The following is a 9,598-nucleotide window of genomic DNA, read 5'->3' as shown; positions in this document are numbered from 1 at the left end:
GAACGAATGTTAGGATGTTGCAGTACAGCTGGTGGAGCTCATGACAGCTCTAACTTGATTCATTGGTTCGAATGGGATCATGTAAATATTTCGATTTAGGATACAGATTTGCACAATAAGTATTAGTACTACTCTTTTTTAGTCATTTTAGTACATTAACTTGCAAATTTCAAGAACCACTATGGTAGCAATAGAACTTCAGAGACAATTCAAAAACAAAACATATCAGAATATTACAACCATACTATTTAAATATGAGATATTTTGAGAGAGATTGATGAGAGAAATGTGTTTCATTATTGAGAATAGGAGCCCTATATATAGGGATTACAGAGTGCATGTTCTAATGTTACAAGGAAAACTAATCCGAGTAGGACTAGGAATTCTAGAACCTTCTCTCCTATTATAACCATGAAACTAATCCTAGTTTGAATAGGCACACAAAACTGATTTTCCTTCAACACTCCCCCTTGTGCCGCTCAAACTTGGTGGTGACGCTTCGTCCGTTGCCTGGTTAAAAACCTTGCTCGAGTGAAAAACCCTGTGAGATAAAAACAAGCTTGAGGAGGAGAAAAGAGTACAACACGTCCTTCACTTCTTCGAGATCGAACATGTAGACATCATAACTCCCCCTGATGTCGATATCTCCCCCTGATTGCTACAATCATGGGAGTTTGGATAACTTTCTCAATCCGATGCTCTTCACATGTTTCTCGAAGGTGGATTTAGGTAACGACTTAGTGAATAAGTCCACTACATTATCCTTTAATAGAATTTGATTCATTTTAATCTTTAGAAGTGATTGTTGTTGCTGATTATAAAAGAACTTAGGCGATATATGCTTGGTGTTGTCGCCCTTGATGAAACCTAATTTCATTTGCTCAATATAAGCTTCATTATCCTCATAAATGCATGTAGGTTCATCCGTGGTAGACTTCAAACCACAACTTCCTTGAATATGTCTAATTATAGACCTTAGCCATATACATTCACGCACAGCTTCATGTAGAGCAATAATCTCTACATGATTTGAGGAAGTAGCAACAAGGGTCTATTTTGTAGAACTCCAAGATATCGCAGTGTTTCCCATGGTAAAGACATAACCTATTTGGGAGCGACCTTTGTGAGGGTTAGAGAGGTACCCTGCATCAGCAAAACCAATCAAAATATCATTGTCATTTTGATGGAGTGGAGGAGGGTGAGGCCAGCCACCCTTGGTGGTGGCGGCGGCAATGTTGCCGGCCATGGCGTTTTGGATGATGGCTCTTGAGCCAATTTGGTCCGATCTCATCCTTCCGTCATTCCTTTTCTCTTTGTAGGGATAGAGTAGGCCCATATCAATCGTATCTCTTAGATATCGAAAGATTGTCTTTACACCAATCCAATGGCGGCGTGTTGGCACAGAGCTATGTCGAGCTAACAAGTTCATTGCGAAGGAGATGTCTAGTCTTGTGCATTGAGCTAAGTACAATAATGAGCCTATTTCACTTAAATAGGGCACTTCTACCTCTAATGATTCTTCGTCCTCATCCTTTGGACGAAACAGATTTTTTCCGCGCTCAAGACTACGACCAATCATGGGAGTACTCACAGACTTTGCTTTATCTTCATTAAAGCGCCTTAGAATTTTCTGAGTATATGCAGACTAATGGATCAAAATTCCATCACTACGGTGCTCGAGTTCTAAACCAAGACAAAACCGTGTTTTCCCAAGATCTTTCATCTCAAATTTGGATTTCAAATATTTAGCAGTTTCCTTTAACTCATCTAGAGTTCCAATTAGGTCATGTCATAGACATAAACTGCTACGATTGCAAATCTAGAACTTGTTCTTTTAATGAACACGCATGGGCATATTTCATTATTAATATATTCCTTCCCAATCAAGTAGTCACTTAGACTGTTATACCACATCTGTCCGGATTGTTTTAATCCATATAGTGAGCGTTTTAATCTTACTGAAAACGCGCTCCGTGGTTTACAGCCACTTGACTTGGCTAATTGAAGTCCATCTGGGACCTTTATATATATCTCTGAATCTAGATCCCCATAGAGATATGCTGTAACCACATCCATAAGCTGTATGTCAAGTTTTTCGGAAACTACCAAACTGACAAGGTAGCGGAATGTTATAACGTCCATTACGGGAGAATGCGTCTCCTCGTAGTCGATTCTAGGGTGTTGTGAGAAACCTTGCACCACGAGGTGGGCTTTATATCTAACCACCTCATTTTTCTCATTACACTTTCTAACAAAGACCCATTTATGGCCAACAGGTTTTACATCTGGGGGTGTCTGCGTTATAGGCCTAAATACCTGTCTCTTTGCTAGTGAATCCAATTCAGCCTGGATCACATCTTTCCATTTAGGCCAATCCGCTCTTCTTTGACATTCTTCGATAGAGCGAGGTTCGATATCATCATATTCTATGATTCCTTTTGCAACATGATATGCAAATGCATCATCAGTAGCCATAGAATTTCTATCCATCATCTCATGTACGCTAGTGTAATTCATGGAGATCTCTCTATTCTCTGGAATTGGTTCTGCCATTAGAGCGTCCCCCAATGATGTCTCTTGGACATAACCATAATCCGGAATATCCTCATGAGATGGATTATTTACATCAATGATTAATGAATTATTTTGTGCCAAACTCGCTTTCTTTCTTGGGCGAGAATCCATCGAACATATAGGCCTCCTGCGCTTCCTGTCAGGAGTCGTGGGCCTAGCCATAACGTCACCATCACTGTGAGAGGGGACGTTGGAGCCATGCTCAGTTTCCCTTGAGATGGCATCATGTCCTCTAATTTTAGGGACATCAATCCTTGCAGACACTTTTGCAGCAGGTATATGTGATCTTGTCACTTTAGCGATATCAGAAAACGCATCAGGCATCGATTTTACTATGTTCTGAAGATCGAGAATTTTTCACACTTCAATTTCGGACTGTGCGGTTCGGGGATCAAGATAAGACAGAGTGGGGACAGACCACGACAATTCCTGTCATTCCTGTTGAACATTTATGTTCTTATCTCCCCCTAACGACGAGAAGACTGTCTCATCAAAGTGACAATCCGAAAATCTAGCTGTGAAGAGATCGCCTGTCAAGGGTTCTAAGTAGCGGACAATCGTTGGAGAATCATATCCAATATAAATGTCTAATCGTCTTTGAGGACCCATTTTTGTGCGCAGTGGCGGCGCAATTGGCACATAAACTGCACATCCAAATATGCGTAAGTGTGAGACATCAGGCTCATACTGAGTCACCATCTGGGACGCAGAAAAGGGTTGAGTGGTAGTAGGCCTCAGATGAATAAGCACAACTGCATGTAATATTGCATAGCCCCAAGCAGAAATAGGGAGATTGGTGCGCATTACCAATGCTCTAGCAACTATTTGTAGTAGTTTAATGACAGCTTTTGCGAGACCATTTTGGGTGTGAATATGAGGAACAGGATGTTCAACTTCAATCCCAATGGACATGCAATAATCATCAAAAGTTTTTGATGTAAACTCCCCAGCATTATCTAATCTTATAGACTTAATAGGATGATCAGGGTGGTGAGTCCTTAACTTAATAATTTGGGCTAGAAGTTTAGCAAATGCAGCGTTCCTTGTGGACAATAGCATGACATGTGATCAGCGTGTCGATGCATCAACCAACACCATAAAATATCTAAATGGTCTACATGGTGGTTGAATAGGTCCACAAATATCACCTTGGATTCTCTGCAAGAATGGTATATTTTCTTTAGTGTCCTTTGCGTAGGATGGTCTTGATCCTAGTTTTGCTAAAGAGAAGGCTTTGCAGAATGAGTGATGGGCTTGAGAAACAACCAATGAGGATTTTGGTTGAGCCATGAAGTCACAATTGACTTTAGAAGTAGAAGGAGGAGTCAAACAATCGTCCAAGGAATCAAAGCCATGTTGTTGCCGTAGGGGGTAGATGGCGCCGGCCCTAAGTGGCCGGTCTTGCACAGTCTTGGCGCCGTGAGGCGCATGTGCATCTCCTCGAAACAATTTTTGGTTTTTACTTCTCTTTGTTTTGAAGAATGGATGTCCGTGTGAAGTCTTTAATATACGGATCATCATATCACGACCTGGGTGTTCCATACGGTCATGCTAAAGCCTATATGTGTCAGAATCCCATAAATCATCTCTCATAACATGATTAGATTCAATTATTCGAATAGTGGTTGCATACAACCCACTAGAACGACACATAAGTTTCTCTAAGACTCTTTTATATCCGTAGTCATTAGAGGTGATGCAAAGGAACTCTCGTCCATTCTCACAATGTGTTTCCACATGAAAACCATTGGCTCTTATATCTTTGAAGCTCAAAAGGGTTCTTTCGGCCCTAGGAGCGTAGAGAGCTTTAGTGACATTAAAGATTGTGCCATGTGGCAACAAGAATTGAGCTGGTCCTCGACCATGAATTAATTTAGATGACCCTGCCATCGTAGTCACTGAAGATCGAGTAGGCGTCATCTCAAGAAATAACTGCATATTTCGAAGTATGGTGTGCGTAGTAGCACTATCAACGAGGCATTCTAGCTCTCTGGGAAACATACTTGAATGAATAAAGTTCGAATCAAAATCAACACTTTATTTCAATGAAAGCCAATGATTACGTCAAAGTTTCTAAATTTAATCCAAAAAGGATAATCAAGCTTAAACAAGTAGTAGTTACTCAATCCGTTTGGTAATTCCAATTTGGTTGTGACCAAGTAAGGTAAGGCGAGATTTTGGTGGAGCGTTGCTCACTTTTAAAACCGTTCTCTCAGTTCAAACATTTCCTAGACATCACAATTACTCTTGAGTACGCCTAGTGAGAAAGAGTTATAACCACTGTCTTTGTCGATAGTTTCCAAATTTTTTGGATTTGGATTGAAACCAATGACGTTTATATGGTCAAATTTTTATGCTTATGAACGCTCTTAGTCCGTAGGCTACGAACGCTCTTAGTTCGTAAAAATCGATGCTCACGGATGCTCTTAGTCCAAAGATTACGAACGCTCTTAGTTCGTAAGTAGCGTGAATCCCCACGATTCCGCTTTTAGCAAATTGAACCCACGTTACAGAAAGGTGGGATGTAGAAGAAGGGATTTTGTAAGTCCCCGAAGAAAAGTAAATTTAAATTTCATAAACGGGAACAACTTACTTGTGAAAACTTACTCATGAATTTCGGAACTTAAAATTCTCAATACACGCGTGTGTTGATGCAGGCGTGTAGGATTGCAGGCGTGCTATCGATCCTGGGTCGGGGATTGCAAACTATCTTTCAATCCCTGCTGTGTGGCCGATACAGGTCTGGCCGAGGTAAGCCGAGAGCTGGCCGACGGATGCGTGCTGAAGGGTGAGTAGGCGCTGCAGGGGCAAGCACACAGATGAGGCTAGCATGGGCAAGGAGCTGCTGCAGTGATTCTTGAAGGTGGCAGCGCCGGTTTTCAAGAATTTTTGTTGAAATTCGGAGCAGATTTGCCTCTTGAACATCTTTCACTTCGATTGGTGTACATGTCTCCAAATAACTCCAATAAGCCTGAAATTCGAAGGTCAGATAGAAGAGACAGAGATGAACAACTTTGAAGAAGGAAGGATTTTGATCTGAGGTCCCTATCAAGACGTTTCGGGGCTTGCAAGCTGATTTGCACAGTAACTAGCGTCTTGTTGTGCTACAGGGCCAGTAGGAGGCACAAGGGTGCATAAGGGCTACAGGGGGTAGCAAGTGGTCGAGCTAGTGCGGGCTAGGTGCAGCGGTGATGAAGAAAATTTTTTGGTTTTTTTTTGTTTTTGTTTTGTGGTTAGAGCTTGTGCTGATAACGTGTTTAAATATGAGATATTTTGAGAGAGATTGACGAGAGAATTGTGTTTCATTATTGAGAATAGGAGCCCTATATATAGGGATTACAAAGTGCATGTTCTAATGTTACACTACACCAATAACTTAAACACACAACATTTTTTGCACAACGAAAAAAAAAAAGTGTTGTGTGATGAAGAAAAGTGAATCACACAACACGTTTACAAAACTTGCGTTGTATAAGGTGGTTAAAATTCTGAACTTTTTAGCTAGTAGATCATTGCACAATAGTTATAAGAATAGTTCGTTGTGTGAATGAAAAAAAAAATTGCAGCAGATTTCCCTCCTCGATCGACTCCAAATTGGTACTTCATTGTACAACAGAATAGTTATATCTGTTGTATGAGTGAAGTTTGCAAATTATCACACAACAGTTTTTGTTTTTGTGTTGTATGATCAAGGAAAATATATTAGAGGTTTTGATGCGTCTCCATACGCCACTCATTCCTTCGCTCCCAAACTGAACTTTACTTATACATAGCGGGAACTTTCCCTCCTTGCTGCCACAACTCAAATTTAATGTGTGCAGAATCAGACAACATGTATATGGAAAACGTGGTCTGATGCCTTATACATGCATGCATCAACTAATGGCTTGTCCGGCCATGTCCATTTAGATCAAATTAGAATACTTGAAGAAAAGAAAAAAAGCATGACTCTCTCTTTTCACAACTCCACAGCTATCCGACCCCCGACTCTCTCCCCGACTCACTCCATAGCTACGCCCACTTTGAAGCCCTAAACTCTAAATCCACCACCTCCGAAGCCCTAAATCTGAGATTCTTCTTCGAATCTGGTTAGTTCTCGTCCTCTCGAATCTGGTAAGCCCTAAAATTTGGGGGTTTCTGGTTTCTCATCCTCTCGCCCTCACTATATATGCACGACACTCACTTTTGATTCGGATTCTTCCCAAATTACAAATCACACTTTTGATTTCAGTTTTTGATTCCAAATCACCTTATCCAAGGCGACCTCTCTTTATATAAGCAGAAGAACCCGAAGCTCAAGCTCCTTCGACCTCATGAACGGTTTAAGAGATCGAGTCGGTGCCTAGCACAGATGACGAAGAACCCCATCGCAACTGTCCAGCTCCAAAGCTGATTCTCTCCAATGGAGAAGGCAGTGACGATCACAGTGTCGACGATGGACGCGTTCGAGAAACTGGAGAAGGTCTGAGAAGGGACCTACGACAAGGTTTACAGAGCCAGAGAGAAGGCCACCGGCAAGATCGTCGCCCTAAAAAAGACTCGTCTCCACGATGACAAAGAAGGCGTCCCTCCCACCACTCTCCGCGAGGTCTCCATTTTGCGCATGCTCTCCCGCGACCCACACGTCGTCAGGTACCCCCTACCCTAGTCTTTCATTTCGATTTCTGCAAAATTAGGGTTTCAAATTGGCGCTTAGGGTTAGGGATTTGAGAATTGATTTTGTATGGAGTTGCGATTTTCGGTTCTGATTGGGATTTGTTGCGTTTTTGAATTGATTGATTTGATTTCAAAACGGATAGGTTGATGGATGTGAAGCAAGGCACGAATAAGGAAGGCAAGACTGTGCTTTACTTGGTTTTGAGTACATGGAGACTGATGTGAAGAAATGATTCCTGCTCTCGTCGTTAAGGTCTGAATTCAATACATCTACTAATACCTTGAAAGTATGTGATGATGTAGAGTCTGATGTACTAACTCTGCAAAGGTGTTGCCTTTTGCCATGGTCATGGAATCTTACACAGGTAAAGCTTTCGTCAATTTGTTTGCTCTAATTTCACTTCGGTTTTTTGAGAAAGTAGTATCGGACTAGTTGGCTCACTCTCCTTTACCGTGATTTGCAGGGATCTTAAGCCTTACAATCTCCTGATGGACCGCAAGAGTAGGATCCTTAAGATTGCGGATCTTTGACTGGCTCGAGCATTTACTCTGCCCTCTTCATCCTTAAGATTGCGGATCTCATGAGGTAGTGCATGCTTTCTCATTTTCTTCAATTGCTCATCAAGAAGTATACTCATGTGATGTACCCAGTAGTGAGGTAGCAGTGCATTCTTATTCATCTTTGAAATTACTGGTGCTTGCAGATATTGACCCTTTGGTATAGGGCACCAGAAGTCCTTCTGGGATCTACACATTACTCAACTACAGTGGATATTTGGTCTGTTGGCTGCATATTTGGTACAGATCTATTTTTTACGCATTAATGTTTGGTCTTTTATTCTACATTTGCCCTATTGGTTTTAATAGTATGTTCTATTCGAACTTGTAGCTGAACTTGTCACAAAGCAAGCACTCTTCCCTGGGGATTCTGAACTGCAGCAGCTCCTACATATATTTAGGTTGACCAAGATGTCTCCAGTTTTGCCTTAGTAGTGATGATGTGACTTCTTTTTTCCTTATCAAAAGATCAAGTGTTTATTGTGTATGTATCTGTAATGTAGTTTGTTGGTTTTGCACTGGTTTGTAGAAGATGGATTTTGGAAATAAAGAGTCTCAAAAGAAAAGTTCACTGGAAGAGTTTGATTCTGAGGTAGGACTTGATGCTGTCAAGCATGACCATTTTCCATGTGCCTAAAAAGGGGTACTGTGAAAATAACTATTACTATCAATACGTTTTTTCCTGATGAATTTTTAGTATCAATACTATGAAGTCCATACATTATTTTTCAAATAACATTGGTGTTGTTGTCGTTGTTGTTTTTTTTTCTTTTTTCCTTTCAGAGAATCTGATTTCAGTGTGGCTGGAGTGAAGATTGCTAGCTACAGGACAGACACTAGTCGCCATTGAGGATAATGGCCAGAAGGTATTTCATTTCCTGTTTCCTTCAAAAGAGGCGTGGTTTGTAGGACTAGGAGGTTCTTTTTTCCTTATATGTTCATGTCGGAAAAGGAAGTAATGCTCAGCAACTAAGATATGCTAAAGGTAGCTTTCATAGATGTTATATAATTTCCTAACCCTTCAAATTCTTACTTAGGGTTCAATGTAGTCAGCACAATATAGGGTTCAATGAATATATTCATTTACATCAGTTGCTTAGAGGTATTCGGGAGCTTTGGAAGGAGTAGGACAGGGTCTGCTATTGATTTTGTTTTGGTAGAGAATTTGGTCTGTGCTTGTAGTCAATGAGATTGGATTGTTATTTGTTTTTGCTGCTTTTTTTAGCTGGTTTGATGGACTTTGCAGATTCTATCCCTTTCCCCGAAAGGGCCATGTCATTGGCATTTGATATCCTCAATGACCTTGTGGAGGTCAGCTTTCTCACTAGTTTTTCAATTTTTCAATTGTTGAATCTCAAAATTTTAGGAGTCTATACATAGGGTTTTGGCATTGAGTTTGTTCAACTTGGTTTGTATGCCAGCTTTTCATTTTTTATGTTTGATTGCTTTGCAGGTTAGTGAAGAATTGCCGCCATGACTCTGCTTCAGGTCATGACTCTATTTCAGTCTCTTATCCGATTTTGGCCTCTATTTCTTCCTTTTTATTTTTTTTTATTTTTTTTTATCTAGAATCGGCATGGTCCTCTTTATTCTCCTTTTTTACTAACCCACTGGCAGCCTAGTAAGTTTTTTGTGCTTTAGTTTCTGAAATTTGTCTGATACAAGTCTAATTAAGTTTTGGTGTCTGGTATGTGATTGCTTGGTTAGTATTCAAATCTGTATTGAATTGTAGATATAACATGTTTGTTACAAGATTAATTGTGATTCGTCAATAACTTGATACAAGGTAAGATTTCTTATTAATGAAGTA

The 9,598-nt window shown here is 40.4% G+C and overlaps 1 long non-coding RNA gene and 1 pseudogene across 1 annotated transcript; both read left to right on the top strand.

Moving 5' to 3' along the window:
* The first annotated feature begins 6,976 nt into the window (after positions 1–6,976).
* LOC112199101 lies at positions 6,977–8,220 on the top strand (annotated as a pseudogene).
* A 687-nt stretch (positions 8,221–8,907) lies between these two features.
* LOC121048938 lies at positions 8,908–9,321 on the top strand. Its single transcript, XR_005809843.1, has 3 exons — positions 8,908–8,956; positions 9,035–9,099; positions 9,242–9,321. It is a non-coding gene; the product is annotated as an uncharacterized LOC121048938 (long non-coding RNA).
* The last annotated feature ends 277 nt before the right edge of the window (positions 9,322–9,598 follow it).

This window comes from Rosa chinensis, chromosome 4, assembly GCF_002994745.2.
Source record: "Rosa chinensis cultivar Old Blush chromosome 4, RchiOBHm-V2, whole genome shotgun sequence".
NCBI lineage: Eukaryota > Viridiplantae > Streptophyta > Magnoliopsida > Rosales > Rosaceae > Rosa > Rosa chinensis.
Note: the sequence above shows the minus strand (reverse complement) of the source record. Positions and strands in the feature narration are given on the sequence as shown.